General features: G+C 38.5%; 1 protein-coding gene across 4 annotated transcripts in view; it reads right to left on the reverse strand.

Moving 5' to 3' along the window:
- The window catches only part of ZNF608 (zinc finger protein 608), a 102,917-nt gene that overhangs the window by 62,039 nt on the left and 16,931 nt on the right, over positions 1-23,947 (reverse strand). The window lies entirely within an intron of this gene.

Raw genomic sequence — 23,947 nt, forward strand, 5'->3', positions numbered from 1 at the left:
TCATGATAACTGTCTTGCTGAATTAGGGTCAACAGATCATGATTCTCCCCGCCCCTTTTGAAAAAGTCTGAGTGAACAGATGTCCCTCAGAGAATGCTCTGAAGATCAACAGAACTGAACTATTTCGGATCAAGGTAGAGAAGCAGGTTCCAAGCTGAAGGCACTTTACGGAGAACACTCTGACACCAAACCTCCTCTTTTAAATCAAGACAAATCTAGTTTGAACACTTCCAGTGATAACTGCAGCAGCATGGCTGGGGGAAAGAGACTTTTTTTTCCAGGCAGGAAAGGTTCCAAGACATTTTACGGGTCATTTTATGGCATGCCTGAAAATGAAAGCATGACCCTTACCAAAACACACCCTCCATTTAAAAAAAAAAAAAAAAAGGCCTGCAAGGAGGACTGCAATATACAAGAAAATGGCAACTATTAATACTGGCGGCAGCATTCACCTTTTTTTTTTTTTTTTTTTTAAATACAGATATATTAGCTCACATTTAATGAAACCACTGCTTCTCAAGTAGGGCTGGGGGAGCTAGAATAATCTGTCCTTGAAGCAAGCTCTCCTTTTCTCCAAATGCCTTTCCAAGATTCCGAGGCCAAGCAAAGATTAACTTGGTTTTACTTTAAAGTATGCCTCTCCTTCCTCAACGGAGCACTGAAACAACAATGGCCCCAGAAGGCCTGATTCTAATCCCATTTACGGTGTGTATAAATAGCAGGAGCTGTTGAAATTAATGGAATTAAATAATGGGAAAACAAGTGTGAGAGGAGAAAAAACTGACCAAGAATGTATAGATACAGATCTAAAAACCACTGCTCTCCCTACTAATTCTCCCACTTAACGAAACTGACCATATGAAATAATTCCTTCATCATCACCACAGAAGAATAATCTCAGGCTCATCTGAAAAATCTCAATTTAATCTCAGTTCACATATCTCATATTTAAATAACTATCAGCCTTGTAACTCTCAACAATCCACCCAACCTAACCAGTCTGATACAGTAGCTCAACAGACTCGGGTACCAAATAACCAAATGTAAAGTGCAGCTGCTTTTTCAATCAATCATTTTGAAAGCTTTGGTCACTACTCAACTGCAGTGCTCTCTAAAGACAATGTAAAACAAACCAATATTCTTCTCAACATTAATTGGGAAAAATGTCATGAAATATGTATGGGAAATATCAAGAAATCTTTTGTAAGCTACATATGTTGCTTAAAATCCTCAGTGCTGTACAAGTTTGATATTGTACAAAAAGGGTCAATTTCCCCTATCTTCAAGATTTACTGTAACAGTCCAACAGCTGGGTTATAGTTCCTCCCAACTGGCAAATACATACAATACACAGAAGTATTTTGATGATCACATATCCTCATATGCATATAAGACTCTACCCATCTCTCAGATTCGAGATGAACACTTCAAAAGTTGTTCCAAAAAACTGGACTGAAAACATAGGAAACCAACTATGTTAATGATAATTCACAACACGAACTAAAACCTTTCAATACATTCTCATGCAGAAATGAACTTGAATAATAGATGCTAAACTACACAGATAGCACTTCAAGACCAGAAGAGAAGATCTTAAAAAAAGAAGATTAACAGGCAATGGTAAAAAAATCCTTTTTTTCCTTTGATCTTCTATACAAGTCCAGATGCTTGGACTTCCCAAAGCAGCTCATCCCTTTTTAGAATGGGACAGATTAGCATTTGACAGCTGCCTGCAATATTCTGCTGCCAAAGACTGCATTTGCAGAAGACTGTTTGTCAACTCCAATGTTTGGCAGAGGCATGGGATGATGGCCAGATGGCCACCTTGCCAATTTCTAATAAAGATACTTCTCCTGTCCCAAACAAAGAAAATCCCATTGATTGGGACGAGTATCCCTTAAAAATCTCTGTCACGACCTTTCTCCACAGTAATATAAGCTTTCCTGATCCACTTCAAAATGGTCACCTCAGGCTGCCTTCTTTAGTGCAAAATAAACAGTCTCTGAAACTCCCTAAATCTAAGGGTAGGTCTTCACTACCAACGTTAAAGCGCTGCCGCGGCAGGACTTTAACATGTCTGTAGTTACGGCACCAGCGCTGGGAGAGAGCTCTCCCAGCACTGTAAAAAAAACCCACCCCCACGAGGGGAGTGGTTCCCAGCACCGGTGTACTGTCTACACGGGCACTTTACAGCGCTGAAACTTATATCGCTCGGGGGTGGGGTGGAGGGTTCACACCCCTGAGCAAGAAAGTTTCAGCGCTGTAAAGCGTCTGTGTAGACAAGGTCTCTGTAGATTCACAGCACTCTTGGGACAGCAAGACAATGAGCCTACCTGTCTTTTTACTGTTTGGGTTTGGGCACAATGTATATAAAATTAACTCCCGTTTCATATGGAAGTCTGATGATATCTTGAGTCTGAATTATGAAGAGTTCTACGCACAAGCTTGTCCCAGTGAAGGATCAGTTATGGTTCTTTGCCTGAAGGTGCCTGGAGTTCTGTAACCCTTCCAGATAAGCATTCCACAACAAGGAAAAGAAATGTACATAGATATTTTCCTCAGATGTCTGAAGGAGGAGCCTTCAGGATGCTGATCAAATTCAAATGCCATTCAGGGAACAGGCAATGCACTACTAGATTCAGTTTATGAAAAGCCTTCAGAAAGCTGGAATAAATCAGGGTCCCTGCCTATGGAAATGCTGCTGTCCAAGCACTGAAAGCTGCTACTGCCGATGATTGAACCTTGAAGCAGCTGGTACTTAACTCCATGTCCAGCCTAGCTTGTAGAAACTCCAGATCGCTGGCACTGACATGGAGTGAATACATCCTTGCTCTATCACACCACCAAGATAAGGTTTTCCAATCTCAGGTACATATGTGAAGTTAATGACTTCACTGCTTGCACCATGATTGTAATAACCTTACCTGATAAGCTTGTCTTCTTCAGGTTTTCACTCTCAATATCCAGGGTTTCAGAGCAAATCACCAGAGATCTTCAAGGCAAATAGGCCCTTGGCACACTAGTTCTCTTACTGGAAGTCAAATCCAGCTAGTCACTGACATGATTGCTGTATCCTGGGACAGTGGTCTCTTCAGCCAGTCTAGAGCCATTGAAGACGCTGTATGACTCAGTAATCTCTCATAGATTCATAGACTTTAAGGCCATAAGGGACCAATATGATCATCTAGGGACCTCCTGAATATTGCAGGCCACAGAACCTCACCCACACACTCCTATAATAGACCCCTAACCTCTGGCTGAGTTACTGAAGTCCTCAAATCGTGATTTAAAAAGACTTCAAGTTACAGAAAAGCCACAATTTACAATAGTTTATTTAAACCTGCAGTGACCCGTGCCAATGCCACCAGAGGAAGGCAATCCCCTCTACCCTGGGTCTCTGCCAATCTAATCTAGGGGAAAAATCCTTCCCAACTCCAAATATGGCAATCAGTTAGACCCTGAGCATGTGGGCAAGACCCACCTGCCAGACACCTGGGAAAGAATTCTCTGTAGTCACTCAGAGCCCTTCACATCTAGTATCCCGTCAGCAGCTGATGGAGATATTTTCTGCTGGCAGTAGCAGATTGCCTACAATGGCACGTAGCCAGTCTCATCATACCATCCCTCTGCAGGATCTGTAAGTGAGGGTGAAGCCTCATGGGAGAGCTACAGAATCTATTTTATCTGCTCTGGCCTCCTTAGAATTCACTAAATACTTCTGTACTTTTCTGTTCTTTCTGGGCATCATCAGGTCAACTTGTGGTCTGCACCCCACTTTTTTCCACGTTCAGTCAAGCACTGTGATGTAGCTCCCAGTCTCCTCAACTCAGATATGTCATCAATTCAGGTGCATCGTGCTGAGTCAGTCCATTGTGTTATTTTTATTTCCCGTAATGTGGACTGCCAAAACAAGTGTCTATATCCTTGGACATTTCATGACACCATGTGCTCCCCCGATGTGTGCCACAAACTTGGCATTGTCTGATTGGATCCTTACAGATGAGACTTTCAATATGTTCTGAAAATGCAATGTCTTTTTGTCTGGTGTATTTATGGATCACTTACTTTCTTTCCATGCCCATTGGCAGCGTCCTAATTACTTATAAATGCTAGATATTATTATTGTCATTATGTAAATTATGACACACACTCATAACCACTACATGACCAAATAAAGTACAACAAAAAACGTCTTCTCTGTTTTCTTTCGCAATCTGGTAGTTCTAATCCTGAAAAGGTATTTATATAATTAGTATTCAACTATCAACTTGAATAACCATAGTTGAAAACACATAGCTAACAAAATACTCTTTTTTTCCCCTGATATAGTTTGCAGTATTTAAGGAATCTTAAATTATCCTAATGAACAAATTCTGCTTTCAGTTACACTGGTGTAAATCCACAGTAACTCCACTGATGTGCAACAGAAAGCAGAATTTGGCCGAGGGTGTTTGTTTTAATTGGCAGGGGGGAAGTTAGCTTTTCAAGAGATTTTTAAGGGGCATAAAAACCTTTTGAAAATAAGTGCAGTGAAGATTTTGAACTGGAAAATAATCCATGTGAGAAAGAAACTACTAATAACCATTCCTCTCCAAGATGTTTATTTTCTCCCTCTTTTAAAATTGAATTTTGTGCTATGAAAAAGTGCCAGACCGATAGCCCTAACCCACAAAGATAGATACACACAGCATAGGAGCCTAGCAGTGAAAGCTTTCCCCACATTTACCTATCAGTGTGCCTCAACTCTGAGCTAGCAGATCTTTAAATGTGGGGGGGGAGGGAGGGAGGAAACAGGACCTGAGATTCTGTGCCCTTTTAATTCTTTTTCTCTCTGATGTAAATACTAATAAGGCTGTCAATTAACGCCAAGTGTAATTAATTATAGTTTATATGAAGACCATCTGTCCACTAGTAACTAAGATCATCAGATAATTTGTTTATAGGCCACTGAACAGATATCTGATCACCAGAGCTTTTCCTCACTGTGCTGAATTCAAAGCAGTGGCCTTGGCATTGGAACCTATTAACTCAGTGGTTCTCAACCTGCAGCCCAGTCAGCAAATAGCTGCGGCCCAATCATGTGACCGCCTCATGGCCATACGGGTAGTATATATATTGTGTGGACGTGGCCCACATAACACACAGAGAGTTGCATATGTGGCCCACAATGGTAATTAGGTTGAGACCCACTGCATTAACCCATGCCACCCAATCTCTTTCTCAAGCATGTTCCACATTTCTAATGTTTTGCTTTTTCACTGATACTGTCAAGGTGCTTATACAACCCCATCCCTATAAAATCTAAGCATCCAAATAGTTCTGGAGTTTATGCTTGCAACATTCCTGTTAGGGCATTATTATCTCCATTTTACAGATGCAGAACTGAGACACAGCAAGCCCGTGGTAGAGCCAGGAATTTAACCCAGATCTCCTGAAGCTCAATCCAGTAATTTAACCACTCAAAACCACTCCTTCCTCCTTTCTTGCATTACTTCATGATTATTTTTATCAAACAACGTGATAAAAACTGATGGAACTGTAACACCCATCTTCCCCACATAAGAAAACAAAAGAAAAGTCCTATTTTGGGTAATTAATTACTGTATGTTGTAAATTTCTTGTACAATACGCCATCATTCCACGCACCTTTTATTTCCTTCTCTCCCTTTTTCTATTTAGATCACTCTGTAATTAATCCATTACAAGAACAACAACAAAAACACTTATTTACACTTGGAAGAAATTCAAATACTTTGTCCAAGTGAAATGAAAAATAAACATAATCTTAACTGTCATAAAATCACGAAATGCCTCTGGCAGTTCTATCAAAGTATGTAGACCTCCAGACCCTTTGAAGAAATGAAACTGCAGTTTATCAAGTGTGATTTATAAGCAACACTGATTTAGCTAGGAGATAACACTGCTTTCTAATCATTAGTAGTCAGACAACAGCCATGTGAACACATCAATTATGGGCCACTGCCAAAAGCCCTTGAGATCCTGGAGATTAACAGCCAATCCTCTGTTTTACAAGCTCACATCAAAAAGAATATTAATAAGAGGAGGGGCAATGTGAAAGCTTGTCAGAGTAATTCAGCCACTGAAACAAGGCTTTTTTTTTTTTTTTTTCTTTTTTGCTCTGCCTTGAACAGGTCCATGAAAGAAGCTGGCATAAGCTATAAAACATGGAGCTGCCAATTTCTCAGAAAATGTTTTGCCATTAACATATGAGAAGTTGTAAATGCCCACAAAAGCTCTGTTTGGTGTATAATGGCTACAACTGCTGAGTCTCTATCTTTAAGGCATCAGTTATACAGGAGCAATCATCATTCAAATATTTGCAAATTAACATCCATACACAGCAGCACTCACTGGCTTTTCCCTTCCCTCAAAATCAGAGATATTTGTAATCATAAAAAGAAAAGGAGTACTTGTGGCACCTTAGAGACTAAGCCACAAGTACTCCTCTTCTTTTTGCGAATACAGACTAACACGGCTGCTACTCTGTAATCATAAACAAATTAGCCAGTCTCCAAGACATCCGTCTAATACACCTGACAAGTGAATTAAAGTAACTACAAGTGCTAATAAATAGTCATCTCCATATTCATTTTTTTTTCTTCAAACGAAACTAAACGAAAACATTTGCCTACTTGTGGAAAAATCCCATGATTGTTCCTTTCTTACTGAATTTTCTCTTATCCAGGGGTGGCTGAGGAAGCCCAACTAGACGTCTATTCTCATTATCATGTAAGGGAGGTGCATGGAGACAAGAATACACCTCCAAAAGGGAGAAGTAATGCAATATTTATTCTTTCACAAAAATGTAAACATTCCCTGTGAGACAAGTTTCAACGGCACATTACTGGCACTTAAATAAAATAATAGCAACAATAATACTGTAATAGGCACACTCTTACAACTTGATCCACTGAAGTCAGTCGGACCTTATCTAGATTAGGATAAAGGGTGTTGTTTTAAATAAAATGTGTTAGCTAAACCCTAAGGTTCTCTTCAACCAGCTAATCCATTTTAGGTTTTGTCTTCACTATGAAAATAGGTGTGTTCTTAACTCAAGCTAGCTAGATTTACACGAGTTAGCGGGTCAACTAAAACTCAACCTGCTAACTCATGTGTAAAACTACAAACTGGCATTATACTACAAGTTTAACCCAATTTAATTAATGTGAGTTAAATAAATCTTATTTGCGTTCGCTATTTTTTCACAGTGAGGACAAGACCTCAAAATACAATTTGCCCACTAAGATTACACTAAGATTTTATAGTCTGTTAGTTAAAATGTGCTAACCAACTTTTTTGGTTTTTTAATACCTGTTAGCCTGGTCTAGACAATGCGTGGGAATATTTCCATGGGCACTGGATTGGGCTCTAGTGCTAAGAGTTCTCTTACAATCCCTTCCAAAAGTCATCAAGACCCCTCCAAAAAGTAAAGGACCCCTCCAAAAAATACTACACTTTTACTTCAGAAAGTTTATTATTTCCTTTGTTTTCTATAAAAGCCACCCATTTTAATATTTAGCTGTTTATTTTAAAGAGAATATCTTTAATTAAGTCAGTTATATTTAGAGTGGCATGTCCGCTTGTGTTACTTCTGCTCTGATAAAAATCAGAAGTGGTTCAAGCATCATGCACCTGCTCATTACAAAAATGCCTTCTCATAGTGGTCAGAAATATTTTTTTAAAAAACGTATGCTTGCTTCAAACTTGTAATTTAACAACAATCTGCCTCAAAGGATAAAGTCACCAGAAATCTGAAAATAATTCTTAATAAATGGGGAAAAAAAAACCTTAATATTGAACCAATAAAGCATCCTATATAGCTGGGGTGGCTATGTAATTGTCATCATTACATCATATTAGGATCCATGACACTTAAATTATACTGTATTAGATCTTATTTTACCAATTAACAAGCAAAATTGGGTCAAGGATACAATAACCAAACTATAGAATGCCTGCTGGTTTTCTCCAAATCTCCGTAAATTCACCTCTGTTTAGCAGATACTCTGCTACAACCAAAACAAGTTACACGTTAAGAGCCTGATAATAGCTGGCCCTTGCATGGATTTGGGAGAGTACAAGAAGCTTTCCCTCCCTCATATGGTGAGCCCAGTACAGCCACAGTTACAATCCCTGCGATCTCCTCAGCCAGTACCAGCTGGGGTGCAGGGCTGGTATTACTTTGGATGCAAAAGGGATGGGAAGATGGTATTGCCTCATAACTCCCTCTTCTGAGCAGGAGAGCTGAGTGGCTGCAGAGGGAAGTACATGCCATGTATTTCTAAGGGGTAGCACAGGGCCCATGCCACTCCTGAGCAATAGGGAGAGTTCCTGACCTCAAGCTGGGCAATGCAGCTTCACACCACCCCGAACACAGGGTAATGATGACCCTAAAACAAACTGATTGAACTGATAAACTGTTAATACTACCCACAACTCTGTCACTCATTGTGTCCAAGGTGGTTTCAAGAACAGGATACATTCATCTGCCATCTGGTTTTTGTTTAGTTGCTTGGGACAAGAAAACCAACTTCTTTACTTTCTCTAACGATAACTGTTTTCCAGTTTGAATGAACTAATCCAAATGAAGAAAAAAATACTGAATATTTAAAAATTGATCTCAGTGGGTGTATTCATATGAATTAGTTTTGCAGGATTGAGTTCTCAATGCCTAGCAAATCAGAAATAGAATATTTATCCATTTTTACAATAATGTTAAAATTAGGGAGGAGATTTTCAATAGTGACTAATGATTTTCGGTTCTTCAATTTTTGTGTGCCCAGCCTTCTGATATTTAGAAAGTGTTGAGCACTCACCGTCTCGTGTCTCAAGATGGGCAACCAAAAGTTGAAGTCCCTTAAATCACTAACCACTCCTGAAAAACTTTCCCTAAGAACATGAAAAATGAATTTAGGGCCTAGTCCTTTGGAGTCAATGGAAAGCCTCTCATGGCTGACTTAGAACAACCCTTCCTCAGCTCTCGTCCCCTAGTGCCCCTCCTCTACTTACGCTACATTGATGACATCTTCATCACATGGACTCACGGGAAGGAGGCCCTTGAAGAATTCCACATGGATTTCAACAATTTCCACCCCACCATCAACCTCAGCCTGGACCAGTCCACGCAAGAGATCCACTTCCTGGACACTACAGTGCAAATAAGTGATGGTCACATAACCAACACCCTATATCAGAAACCTACTACTGACCACTATACTTACCTACATGCCTCCAGCTTTCATCCAGGACACATCACATGATCCATTATCTACAGCCAAGCCCTAAGATACAACTGAATTTGCTCCAATCCCTCAGACAGAGACAAACACCTACAAGATCTTTATCAAGCATTCTTAAAACTACAGTACCCACCTGGGGAAGTGAGGAAACAGATTGACAGAGCGAGACAGGTACCCAGAAATCACCTACTACAGGACAGGCCCCACAAGGAAAATAACAGAACACCACTGGCCATCATGTACAGCCCCCAGCTAAAACCTCTCCAGCACATCATCAACGATCTACAACCGATCCTGGAAAACGATCCCTCACTCTCCCAGACCTTGGGAGACAGGCCAGTCTTCGCTTACAGACAGCCCCCAACCTGAAGCAAATACTCACCAGCAACTACACACCACACCACACACTAACCTAGGAACTGACCCCTGTAGCAAACCTCGTTGCCTCCTCTGTCCCCATATCTACTCTAGTGATACCATCGGAGGACCCAACCACATCAGCCACACCATCAGAGACTCATTCACCTGCACGTCTACTAATGTTATATATGGCAGCTATGCCCCTCTATCATGTACATTGGCCAAACCGGACAGTCCCTACTGTAAAAGAATAAATGGACACAAATCGGACATCAGGAATGGGAACATACCAAAGCCAGTGAGAGAACAGTTCAATCTTCCTGGACATTCTATAACAGATTTGAAAGTAGCTATACTTGAACAAAAAAACTTCAGAAACAGACTTCAAAGAGAAACAGCAGAACTAAAATTCATTTGCAAATTTAACACCATTAATTTGGGCTTGAAACGGGGACCGGGAGTGGCTGGCTCATTACAAAAGCAGCTTTGTCTCTCCTGGAATTGATACTTCCTCATCTATTGTTGGGAGTGGACTACATCCACCATGATTGAACTGGCCCCGTCAACACTGGTTCTCCACTTGTGAGGTAACTCCCTTCTCTTCAAGTGTCAGTATATTTATGTCTGCATCTGTAATTTTCACTCCATGCATCTGAAGAAGTGGGGGTTTTACCCACGAAAGCTTATGATCAAATAAATCTGTTAAGTCTTTAAAGTGCCACCAGACTCCTTGTTGTTTTTGTGGATACAGACTAACATGGCTACCCCCTGATAATTGACTTCAGTAGGCTTTGGATCAAGCCCTTTTATGCTCCACCAAATCCATTCTTTAACAAGTTTAGGCTCTCATACCAACCAATAAAAATGAAGTCTTTATCAAAGTAACTAGGGGTGGAAAAGGACTAAAATCAGTCATTTCAATCAATTCTTCATAGGGTGTGTGTATGTATATATAACTCTTTTAGAGGTAAATACATTTTATGTATAATGAAGAATCAAATGTATGTAAAAATTCCCTGTACTGTAAAACTGAAGTGCATTTAAAATCAAATGTAAATCATAATGAGAAGCTAATGAAACTATATGGTTCCAAGATACAGAGACCATGATGTGCATAGTTTCAGAATCCTTGTCTCCGACAATCCCAGTTACTCCTTTTCAAATTCTCTATTAGCAAGTAGCTGATACGTAGGTTTTCAGCACCAAGTGTGCCAGGCATTTAACACTTATTTGATTTAAGACAGTGTTAATGCCTTTGCCAATCACACTTTTTTATAGTTCTACAAAATACTGTGCTGTAAGAATTAAACTGCTGTTTATTATACCTCTGCTGCCTTATACTTTCCTACTTATTGCATGAACTCTTAAATTAGTTAAAGCAAATACTGTACTACAATAAAGCATAAACAAATGTACATTGGGTTAGACAGCACTTCTGAAGAGGTAAGGCAGAAAGTATTTTATTTCATAAACAGCTGTGCTGTTTTCAAATAATAAAAAGAATGATACATTTATTATTCTATTTGGGGGAGGGGGAGTAATTAGGTATAAGACCTGGATACTGTCAAAATTAAACAGCCTTGCTTGTATTATTATTAGCATCTTAGATTATTTAAACTGGAAGAATTTTTAAGAGGGTGGATAAAATCAATTTTTTTTAAAATAAAAAAAATGTTTTTTTTTAATTTAAATTGGATTTTTTGGATAAAATGCTTTTTGAGGAAAAAACTATTTAAAGATAGTTTTAATTAAGATACTTTATAGCTCAAAGATATCTCATCATGGAATAGGGATTATAAATTCTAATCTATAGTATGTGACAATATATTCCTGTAATGTTTAAAAAAAAGTTTTGTAAATGAGTTCCAACAGTTCATGGATTAGGGACCCAATCTTATGGGGCTTCTGTATAGATTATTTAGGTTAATCTTTCTACCTATCCAATGGGACAGTGTTCAGTCTAGAAGATACCATCAGAGATGCTTAGTTTTGCAGTTCTCAAACGGTGGATTTGTGTCTCCAGTGACAACATGCTTGTTAACAGCAAAAATGTTTTTAAATAAAATAAAATAAATGAGGTAAGAAATAACAGACCTCAACCCTATTGTCCCTCTGCAAATTTGTGTACATAGAGTCAATCCCTTACCTGGCTCTAAAAGTGCACAGTTTCAAAAAGTTCAATGAATAAGAAGATTGTTGGGGGTGGAATAGATCTGGACAAAGAGAAGAAATCTGGAGATAAATGTGAGAAGGGAGGGACAGGTAGTAGAAACAAAAGTAAAACTGTTGAGCAGCATATTCCAGAAGTCTTGAGGTCTTTGTGAGTGTAGCCTTCATTGATTTGAGATCTACCACACCATTCTCTCACTGGCATGGAAAACCTATAATGGCAGCAGCCCGTAAAAGAGACCCAGTTTGGGAATATTTTAATGAAGTTCCTCTACCTGTGGGTAAGACAGGCATGTGTGCAAAATGCAAACAGTGCAACAAAGAAATGCAAGGCCTGGTTGCCCGAATAAAACAACATCACGAGAAGTGTTCCTTCTCAGGAAGAAGCTGCGTTAAAGATGATGAAAGGAACATGTCTGAACATGCAAGATCTTCAGGTTGGTAAACTTTTTTATTTCATACTTCTTTCTTAAGGACTGCCTGTCTTCCTTTTGGACTATTATTGAATTTTCATGTTTGAGCAAAAAATATAGTTGTTACTCTATGGTACTATTATTTTTGATGCACTTGTGATAAAAAATAAATAGCTGAAATAGGCAGATCGTCCTTTTACAATTTCACCTTTAAAGTAGTACTGAGTGTCAGTGAATGCAGTGACAAATACTAAATGAGCAGTATGGTAATAATAATTAACTGCATTGACTTATTTTGTTTAGGAGAATCCATCCTCAACATACAGGATTCTGAAGACTATCCACCTTCAAGATCGCCATCATTTTCTATAGTTTCAGAGTTATCTGCCAATGATAGTGTTTCAGTCACATCATGTATGTCAACATAGCCACAGTATATATCACCTGCAGCAAAAAGAAAAAAAAAAACTCCATCATCCAGAAAGAGCCATAAATAAGTTTGTGCCAAGAACCAACAGATTACAAAAAGAGGTAATTGATGAAAAAATTGCCTGGTTTGTTTATGCAACAAACTCTCCTTTCCGTATGATTGAGAACCCACATTTCATTAACATGGTTCAGTCATTAAGACCAGGATACAGTCCACCCAACAGAGCAGATGTTGCAGGCAAATTGCTGGATAAAGTGTATGAAAAAGAAATTGAGCAGTGTGCAAAAGGTCTAGAGGGTGAAACTGTTCACCTGAGTCTTCATGGGTGGAGCAACGTCCACAATGATCCTGTTGTATGTGCTTGTGTGACAACAGAAGAAGGGGATGTCTTCCTTACAGAAACAATTGATACATCAGGAAATGCACACACTGCAGAATACTTACAAGTAGCAGCAGTAAAAGTATAACAAACTGTGGAAAAAAATTCAAATGTCTAGTACACAACTTGGTCACACACAATGCTGCAAATGTATCCAAGATGAGAAGAAATTATTTAGAAGAGAGTGAAGAGACTCCCAAACTAACAACATACGGTTGCAGTGCTCATTTGATGCACCTCCTAGCCAAAGACTTCAGTATTCCAGAAATAAAGGCTAATGATGTTGAAATTGCAAAATATTTCCATAACAACCACTTTGCAGCAGCTGCTCTGAAAAAAGTGGGAGGAACCAAGCTCCCACAAGACATGCGATGGAACTCAGTAGTGGACTGTTTTGAGCACCAGATCAAGAACTGGCCTAATCTGATGACAGTTTGTGAACAAAATCATGAAAAAATAGATGGCACGGTCATAGCCAAAGTTCTCAGCATTGGGCTTAAGAGAAATGTTGAACACATGCTGAGTACCCGGAAACCTATTTCTGTAGCCTTGAACAAAATGCAGGGAAATAGCTCTTCTATTGCTGATGCTGTTGAAATTTGGAAGGAACTGAGTGAGATCTTTAAAAGAGAAATATTCAACGACAGAGGTAAATTACAAGTATTAAAAAAACGAATGGGACAAGCACTATCTCCAGCTCATTTTCTTGCAAATATTCTCAATATTCAGTACCAGGGTCAAACCTTAACTGCTGAAGAAGAGGAGCTGGCTATGACATGGACTTCCAGCAATCATCCCTCCATAATGCCAACTATAATAAACTTCAGAGCTAAGGGTGAACCATTCAAGAAATATATGTTTGCTGATGAGGTTTTCAAAAAAGTCACACCAGTGAAGTGGTGGAAGTCATTTAAGCACTTAGATTCAGAGCCTGTTGAAGTGATAATCTCACTTTTAAGAGCAGTAGCTTCTTCTGCCGGTGTAGAAAGAATATTTTCTTCCTTTGGACTAATTCATTCCAAATTGAGAAATCATTTGGGACCTGAAAAAGCAGGAAAACTTGTTTTTCTTTTCCGGATTATGAACAAACAGGAAAATGAAGGTGAAGACGACTGAGTTAGCTGCAGAAGCCAATATTTTAAGTTTCTCATATTGACCTGGCTGACATAGTCGATTTAATTTTTTGTTGTTGTTGTTGTTGACGACAATTTCATTTAACTGTTTTAATTAATTAAAAACTATTTTAAAAAAATGAACTTGATTTTAAAAAACTTGAATGTTTAACTAAATTCAAAAATTCATATGCTTGTTTTGTTAAAATATTATGTTTTCTGTCAAAGAAAAAAAATCCAGAATACATAACTTTATTTTTTAGTTAAATAAAACAATTTAAATGCCTGTCTGGTGATGTTCTCCTCCTAATACAGCATGACAAGAAATCCTCCAAATATTAATGATTAACCTGTTGAATTGGAGATATTTATGAAGTCATTGGGAGGAACTATCGGCTTCAATTACCTTTGGTAAATGAAATAACCAATCGTTCATTTTCTGATATAGCTGTAAAACTAATCTGAAAAGTTTTCAAAATAAATCACTTTAAAAATGTATAGTGTGTACCTTCTAAAAATGAAATCTACATTTATCTCTGAGCTATGAGGAATATGTATTAAGGTTATAACAACCAACAAGAATGCACTTTTATGTAGAAATCCATGATTAAATCGAGTCTTCCTGACTAGTGATTTAAATCAAATCCACCCTGATTTTTAAAGTTGAATTTCCTTTTTATTATTTATTTTTATTTACTTTTTGTATTTTATTCAATTTGGACTCTAAAAATAGACTAGTCCATTTAATTTGTGTGTGTGTGTGTGTGTGTGTGTGTGTGTGTGTGTGTGTGTGTGTGTGTGTGTGTGTGAGAGAGAGAGAGAGAGAGAGAGAGAGAGAGAGAGAGAGAGAGAGAGAGTGTGTGATCTTTAACTGTAGCTAGTACTTCATATATAATTTTATAGGATTCTACTCAATTACTTAATGTAATTTCCACATGAATAAATCCTGCTAGTGCTTTTGGCAGAAAACATAAGCTTTACCTACTTCTTTTTTCCCCATTTTTTTTTCACCACTGTTGCCAACGTTGGTTCAGATCCACCAGTCTTATCCATTTTAGGAGCCCTAACAGAGGTGGGCTACTTGCTGCTGCCAGTGTTTTAAGCACCATGTCATATAATCCCACTTGGAACAAGTATGTTAGGGGTCAGTGTTGCTAACACCAGTGGGACTGAATCAGTGTTAATATTGGAAAAATACTGAAACATATCCTAGGTGCAGACAAGGTTTATCTAACATGACCTTATGTGTACTGCCATAGCTGTATTGGGCCCTTCTTAAAAATGTTAATCAAGAATCATTACAATTAATGGCTATGCAGACAAGACTGGAAGGGGAACCTCTACAAAGCATAATGCTTACTATCCATGCCTATTGAGGACTGTGAAAATGGGTAAGGCAGATCCAAATGATTGTGGGAGATGGGTAAATGGACTTCTGGAATATGGTGGTGGGGGTGATAGGGCTTTTCATAAACAAAAGGAACCTAACAACAATACTTAGCTCTTATACAGTAACCTAGTTTTCCTATAACAAAAAAAAGCTCTGGAAAACTCTGGTTTACAGAGACCTTTTGGATCTGGATACACAAACCATGCTGGGATACTGAACGGCAGACATGATAAACAGCCAGCTACTCTCTACTACGCAAAGTTTTCATTTTGTTTCAAATATACTAAGTTGAGAGAGTCCAGTTAGCTATACTTTTTACAACAATTAGTCTTGCTGCATTAGTATTTCTGAAAAACAATTAGTTTGATTTGTGGATGTCAAGCACTGTGGAAATGTTTCTTCTGTGTCCTGGAATCATATCTGTTGGTCTGAATTTTGGACCTCCTTTAACCACTCTCTACCTTAATTTTTCTGTCTGTAAAATGGGTGGTGTGTGGTTTAAAACAGACTTTCAAAAAAGCTCAACAACCACAACTGAGGCCAGAATTTCAAAATATTCCTCAGTTCCTATTTAAGTACCAACTCAAGTAGCCAGATTTTCAAAAGAGCAAAACCTACTTACTGCTAGGGTCTTTTGCAAATCTGCCCATAAATCTGCTTGCCATTGTGTGTGTTAAAGACTTAAAAGTCCAGCCCTGAGCTCTTCTGCAAATCTACTCCTTTATGTTTATAAAGTGCTTTGGGATTATTGGAAGAAATGAACTAACCAAGTGAACAGTTATTTTAAAATAATTTTTTTTATGGCTGAGCGCTACAGTCCTAATTCAGACAAAAACCTGTTGACTTCAATGAAAGTTTTGCTCGAATAAGGACAGACAAAGGAATCTGGAATTTAGCCCTTCATTTGTATTTCAGTAAATTCCTCCCACTTTGCACAGAGACCATTTCTTGGCTTGCCTCTTCCCTTCCCTGTCAACAAAGGTAAATCTTTCACTGTTCTCTTGGTTCTCAAATGAAAATAAAAACAGAGCTGGAGATGGTTGTCACTGCATAAAGTGGGGCAAATTAAGCTATGTTTCCTTCTCCTCCAGAACAAGAACTCAGCTCAGTTACATACATCACAACAGAGCAGAATGTATTGGCTTTTTCGATTACGCCATATTTGCATGAAAAGGAGCAGTCAAACAAAAAATTAAGCACTTAAACAGCTTTAAAAAGGACTAGTTCAGAATACTGTACTTCAGCAAAACCTTCATTGTTATTCAGTGCTTGGCAAATGACATTGCCATCAAATACCAGCAGAGGAACCGTGAAGAGTAAATGCTATCTGAAAAAGAGGCTTGTACTTATGCAGTGCTAATGACCATCTCAAAGAGCGATTCTGCATGGTTACATCCTCTTTTAGAGTCACAGCTGCAGTTTCACAAGAGCAGCCATACATCATAATCTGCAGCCATTTTAGGCTATCCTTGTGCTTTAAAGAACAATATGGGCAGTAAAGAACTGCTAAACTGTGAACTAAAGTTCCCAGTCAATACCAAGTCTATTTTAATAGAAATGATTGGGGAGGAAATATTTAAATGTTATTACAAACAACAGATAGCAGGACCAAATGAAAGGCAGTGAAAGGACTCCCCTATAGTTAGCTTCACTAATATACTCCTTTATTAGGTTTTAATTTCTAGTTAAGTATAGCACAAACACAGAGTAGTGTATTAATTGTATGAGGTCAGACAGTTATATTAAAATATAATACACACATTTTAATTAATGTCATGATTTTGATTTAATCACAATGTTTATCTATCTAAAATGATGCCATTTATTAACGGATATACAGTGACTTTTTCAGAGGTTAAAATTTTGGAAATGGAACATTATTTCATTGTACTTTGAAACAGTTCCACAATCAAAGCCAAACATATGGGCAAAAATCTTAACATTCACTAAAATCAGTCACAGACTTTGTGGGCAAGCTGAAAAAGTAACTGCTATATTCAGTGCTGAGAGTTACAGCCACACCCACCACAGCAAAATAATCTCAATTATGTACACACATTCAAGCCCAAGTAAAATGGAGGAAACTATAGGTCACCGCACACCAGATTTCTATGCCTTATTATTACATTTCTTTAGTTCTTGAACTGGGTTAAGACAATAAAACAGCCTGGCAGTTCTTTCAACATTTACTCTCCAGGTGAAGGACTACAGGAAAGATCCCATGTCAGATCACTTAAATTAGCTGTGGTTTCCACAGTCCAAAAAGTGACATCAGTCGTCACTGTGGTAACTTTCAGGATACCTTTTTGTATACATTTGGAAGAGGAAGTTCTAGAATAGAGAGATGGGCTGGTGCCAGTTTAAACTGTCAGAGTTCAGCTGGAGGTTAACTATAACCAGGGAAAGAATGTGTTTTGCTTTTGGCTCATAGTTCTAAAAAGAGAGTCACTGGTGATATACATAGATAATGCTTCTTGTAAACCCCAGTGAGATGAAAGCAGCTTGGAGTCCAGGTTACTAGAGGCACAAGCATCTATACGAAAGTGTTGAAGTACTGAAGAGAAACGAACTCTTCTGTAATTAGTTCATACCATATGTTCCTCTCCAGTGTGAAAACACACTGAGGGAAACAAATTAATTCAAAGTGTCCCTGGGCTTGAAAGGGCAGCTGTGATACTGCATCCCTGATCTGCAGGAGTGGCAACAGCATGTTGGGGTACGGCCAGAAAAAGCCACAGAATTAGACAGTCACAAGAAGGACCATTGTACAGTGTCCCCTGCCCTGCCCCCAGCAATTAGCCACTGTCTGCAATCTATGTCTTAAATGGTCTTCATTCCCAAAGGGTGTGTTCCTACTTTGGAATATCTAAAGTGTGTTAGCTACAGTGCTGTAAAATCCTAGTGGAGACAAGGCACACAGTGAAGACTAGCCTATGGCTGCTCTGAAGGCGCCCAGAGGAGGAGTTAATGCTGCTCTAGGCAGTATTCATTCATATTTCATACAGATTTTAGTTTGTGAAGAAAGGAAACAAGCTGCTTTAAGTGGCTCATTCCTCCCCCTGACAGTACCCCTTTCTCCATAGGGCCCATTGTGGAAGGGACAGAGAAAGCTGTATGGAAAGAGAAAAGAGTATTTCATATTATCTCCCTTTTCCTTCCACATGGCCCCACAACTAGTTTGACAGTTGCGTCCCACCCAAATCCTCATCTCATGAAAGTCTGCTATAGATGGATGATGTCAGGGAACGTACTCTCCTTGACTCTCGGAAGAACGCAGCCTGTGCCAGATTAATCAGTCACATAATGGATTGCTTTCCCCTGTTGGTACTTATATGGTCCCCAATATCATCCTATGTGAGTGGCTCACAACCTTTAATAGATCTATCCTCACAACACACCTGTGAAGTAGGGAAGTACTATTATCTCCATTTTAAAGATAGTAAACGGAGTCACACTCAGACTTGCTTGAGATCACACAGGAAGTTTGTGGCAGAGCGGGGATTAAAATGGACATTCTGAGATCCGGACTAGCACCCTAACTATTGGACAAACCAACCTTCCTCTCCTTATTGTTAACTCAGGGTACACTTACACTGAACCTGGATGTGAGCCTCCCAGCCTGAGAAGACAGACTCACACTTGCGGTGCTTGAGCTAGCATACTAAAGATATTAGCATGGTCACTGCTGCATTGGTGGAGGCTCAGGCTAGCCACCCAAGCTCAGATTGATCCAACCCCAGTAGTTAATGTGGGTTAGGGATATATTTAAATTAAACATTTGTAAACCTGTAATTTAGATGAGTGAGATTCAATTAATCTCAAAACAACAAAGGTCTCCTCTCCTGTTCATAACTTGACTTCTCAGAGAAACACCATTAGGCATTGAGCCATGACTAAAATAAAATAGCCTATTTATGCAAAAAAGGATTTCTGTACAAGAAACTGTTGGCACTCAGTTTTACGCTTCAGCGGACTTTCTCAAGGACAAAAAAGGAAAATATGAGAATGAATAAATTTGGCGCTGCAACCTTATTCACAGAAGTAGTCCCTACTCATATGAGTAACACCAGTGACCTCAGTGTCATTACTTGTGTGTGGGCAACTCTCTCTTTCACTCTCACACACACAGAGCTCTCTCATACACTTTTGCTGTAGTCGTACCTTAAACTCAGCAATTCAAAAATCACCAAAGCTTCATCTCCTGTGTGATATTTACCATGTGGGTTATTTTGGTAGTTCAAATCACTCCTTTCAACTTCTGGAGGTACCACTATATTCACAAGGGTTTTCTTGGAAGGATTAAAATTTGTTAAACACAGTTTTAAGACCCCCTCCACCTCCCCCCAAAAAACTTTAAAGCTGCCATAATCATCATCATCATCCATTTTTATCTTAATGAGTTGGATCTATGTCCGCAACTTCCTCTGTTTTTCTCAGCTATTTTACCAGCCCTTTGGCTCCCAAAGCAAACCAAAGTTGAGAGCATAATGAATTTCCAAAAATCCCTAGGTCAAGTAACTTAAAAGGGCAAAAACCTGCTCCCATTGAAATCAAGAGCAAAACTTCCTTTGACTTCACTGGCCCTATATCCAAGGGAATATTTCTTATTTTTCCTCTTTGTCTCTTCCAGACAGAAATATACAAGATAGACTAACTTTTATGTATCACTTAGCCACATGGTATTATTAATAAAACAAACATACCTTTGTACATACTTTATTGTTTTGTTAGAAATTAAACATAAGCCTGGGATGAATTTGGGCCATTAGAAGTTAATGGAAGCCTTGTGAACTTTGCCCTCTGAGCTTAAGAAACTATGCCTTATATCTTCAGTAATAGTATTTTACCATGTAGCATGATGAAAGCCCATTTGCATATTGTTGGAAGCATCAATAACAACAAATGGTATTAAAAATATGTAACTGGCTGCAAAAAATATCACCACTTTGAGGACATGCTTGCAAAAATAAACTGAAAAAAAACCCATTCAATCACTGGCTATCATGATAACTTGCCAGTAATATCATACACATTTCAAAGTACAATGTGAACAAGATCACAATACCAGAACATAAAGTAAGGAAAGGTTCCTTAAGGGTCACTTAGAACATTGCTTTCAATCATTTAACACATGATGTCAAAGCTCCTTGTACCAAGTACATATCCGGTAACAGACTGTAGTTTTAATGTTCCAGAAGAAAATATCCCTTTCATTGCCAAGGAAAAAAACCTAGGATTTATACCCATACACAAAAATGCATATAATTATGCCGCGCATAACAGATCATTTCTCAGATTATATTTAGGGCTCAGTTCTGCTCCCAGTGAGTCAGTGCTTGTGTTGCGAATGCTTCCAAAGGGAGCAAGATCAATCCCTAAATGCAATTTGAGAAATGGCCTGTGATTTGGAGTATAACTTTATGTCTTTTAGGGTATGTCGTCTCTTAATTATATACATAGGTGGAAGCTAATATTGAAAACACCATCTTAATAGGAAGCCTCTTGTTCATAAGTAGACTATAATTCTGTTAAGTACAAGTACTTTAATAACACACATCACTGACTATTTCCCTTATGTGTTTATTTGTAACAGAATTGAGAGGGAAAATATTTAAAATTATAACAATAGACAGTATTCCATTAAGAAGAGTATGTTAAGTGAAAGTTAAGGTTGCATAGCTAAGCACTCAGAAGTCAGGAAATGCCACAATTAAGGTCACATGTACAACCTTTTCTCCTTGCAAGTATACATTACAATAAATATTTCAATTATATCTCAAATGCAACAGAATGTGATACAGAAAAAATGTATCTTAGACCTTGTCGACATACAAACTTGCACTAGTTTAATTAACACAGTTTAACTAAATACATGCAAACCCCTACATGGACACTATTTCAGTTTAAAAGGCTGTATTTAAAATCAGCTTAAGATCAATTGGAATCAGGTTTAAACGGAAGTAAGAGTTCCCACACAACCTTTTGCACCAGTTAAAGTCAACTGGTTTAAAATCGCCCCTTAAGTTAAACCAGTTCAACTCTGCATGTAAACAAGCCCTTATGTGTAACATCCTCTAGTACTGAATACCACTCAGAGTCCGGTGGGCAAACCAAACCCATCAGAATGATTTTTATGGAACCATGACAGCAGCGAAGGATGCAGAACAGCTTTTTTATGGTTGAAATTTTCAAAGCTGTCTGAGAGATCTGAATGCCCAATTCAATTCCCTTTGACGTGGCTTTGAAAATCCACCCTAAGAGTACACAGTAAAATGTATTTACACAACATCCTACAGATTAAGAATAACAGCGGAGAGTACCAGTCAAAATTTGCTGAAATATTTGAATCAACTAAGGCCCTAAACCTGGAGGCAGGCCTGAACAGAGCCTTAGTGAAGAGCTCTGTCTGGATGCAAGGATCATGCCCATGCAGATCTGATTGCTGGACTGGGGCTTAAATTATCGGAAAAGTCAATTGTTCCATCCTCCAAATTGTAGCCATGGAACTGTGCACTCTGGGTACGTACACATGGAAGCAAATTAGTTTACTGCCTCCCTAATTCAATGCCTATCTCAGGCAACATCTTCACTGTTAAAGAAGATGTATTATTTACTTCAGCTTAACTATCTCCCTGCCAGCAGGTCACCAGACTACTGTGAAGGAATCCACCCCTTTGTCCTCGGTGTTTTAAGCTTCCCTGGGTGTCAGAAGGCTGCAGAATGTCAGCTATTTTTGAAGTAAAAACACAATGAAGAAAAAGCACTTGAGTTTTACTGTGAGGGTAGGCAAGGTGTATAGCGATGACCTTGCCTAGTTTACTGCATGGTAAAACTAAAACTGTCTTATCTTCATTGTGTTTTTACCTCAGGATAGCTCACCACATACTAACAGGTTTCAGAGTGGTAGCCGTGTTAGTCTGTATCAGCAAAAACAATGAGGAGTCCTTGTGGCACCCTAGAGACCAACAAATTTATTTGGGCATAAGCTTTTGTGGGCTAAAACCCACTTCATTAGATGCATGGAGTGGAAAATACAGTAGAGGTATAAATACACAGCATATGAAAAGATGGGAGTTGCCCTATCAAGACTCCCATTTGGTAGGGCGGGGCTTGGTAGGGCAACTCCCAGTGAGTCATGAAAATGATGTCCTGAAATTCACAAGCCACCAGTCAACTGGTCTTTAAAAAAAAAAAAAAAAAAAAAAAAAGGTATAGCAATAAAGCAGTAACCACAGCCTTGCTGACCATTAGCACTGGCCACTAATGAATTACGATATTGAAACAAAGACCCATTTACACAACTTTTTTTTTTTTTTTAAAGGTTCTGTGAGCAGGCCAAATTGCATTTCAGGGAGACAGGTTCGAGAGACTGTATTATGTTTGTTCAGATTAGCAGAGGTATTTCTCCTCTCTCCCTCTCTCTTTTTAAATTCAGGCGAACAAAAGAGGCAAGCTCTTCTTGCCAACAACTGGTGCCCCTTAGCTGGAAGTAGCTCGAGTTGTCAGGTTCCTGTCAGACTGCAAAGGCATACCGACACTTCCCTTCCCCCACCCTTTTGTTGTTTTTAAATATGTGCACTTTGCTCAGCAGTCCTCACCATTAAACAATTCATTTTTTCCTTGCCTTCTCTGGTTTAGGAGGGGGTAAAAACAGCAGAACATGGTCACAAAATATAAAGCCAGACATTCATTTCCTGTACCTCAGGGTCTCATTCTTTCACCTCCTGGTCCATAGAACTTGGCTACCAAATAGGTCTTAATCTGTAAACAAATGATTTGCTCTACAATTAAACCATTCATTTCTTTTTCCCTTTCTGTGGCTGCTTGGCTGCTGTCCAATGTGGAGGCTCATAGGTTCTTCTGTTATTTAGTGCTCATGATGGTTAAAAGGCAATAAGCTCATTTAGAGTTTATAAAACTATAAGCCATCAACAAAAGCATTTAATGCTTCTCAGAAGCACCGTGGCTTTTGCCTGCAAAATTAATAATACTTTTAAATGTGCTGACCCTGGTTATGCACTTTGGATTTCTTTAAGTCAGTTATTGTATATTGCAAATACATGCATTCCACTTGAATTTTAATTGTCTGTGCACTTTCTTCTTAACAATTGACAAATCATAGCAAATGCAATTTATCCTGGAATTAGTATTGAAGCTCAGAGACTTCTGATGTTTCATTTTTAAAAAATGTTGCTGGAGCATTTCACAATGTGTGCCAATATTGTTTCCTCATAAAAAGGTGATGTGCATCATTGGAAGTTACTGGAGTAAGCAAAATAAAAAAAAAATAGGTTTCCAATCTTTATATCAGGAGTCTCATATCAGAGCTTTATGATCCAAGAGAAACTGAGTAATATCAAGGTCATCTTCCTTTGCCTCTATTTTAACCATTTCCTGCTGAATGAAAATCAGTTTCTCCAAAGATTTTTCATGA

Source organism: Chelonia mydas, chromosome 5 (genome assembly GCF_015237465.2).
Source record: "Chelonia mydas isolate rCheMyd1 chromosome 5, rCheMyd1.pri.v2, whole genome shotgun sequence".
NCBI lineage: Eukaryota > Metazoa > Chordata > Testudines > Cheloniidae > Chelonia > Chelonia mydas.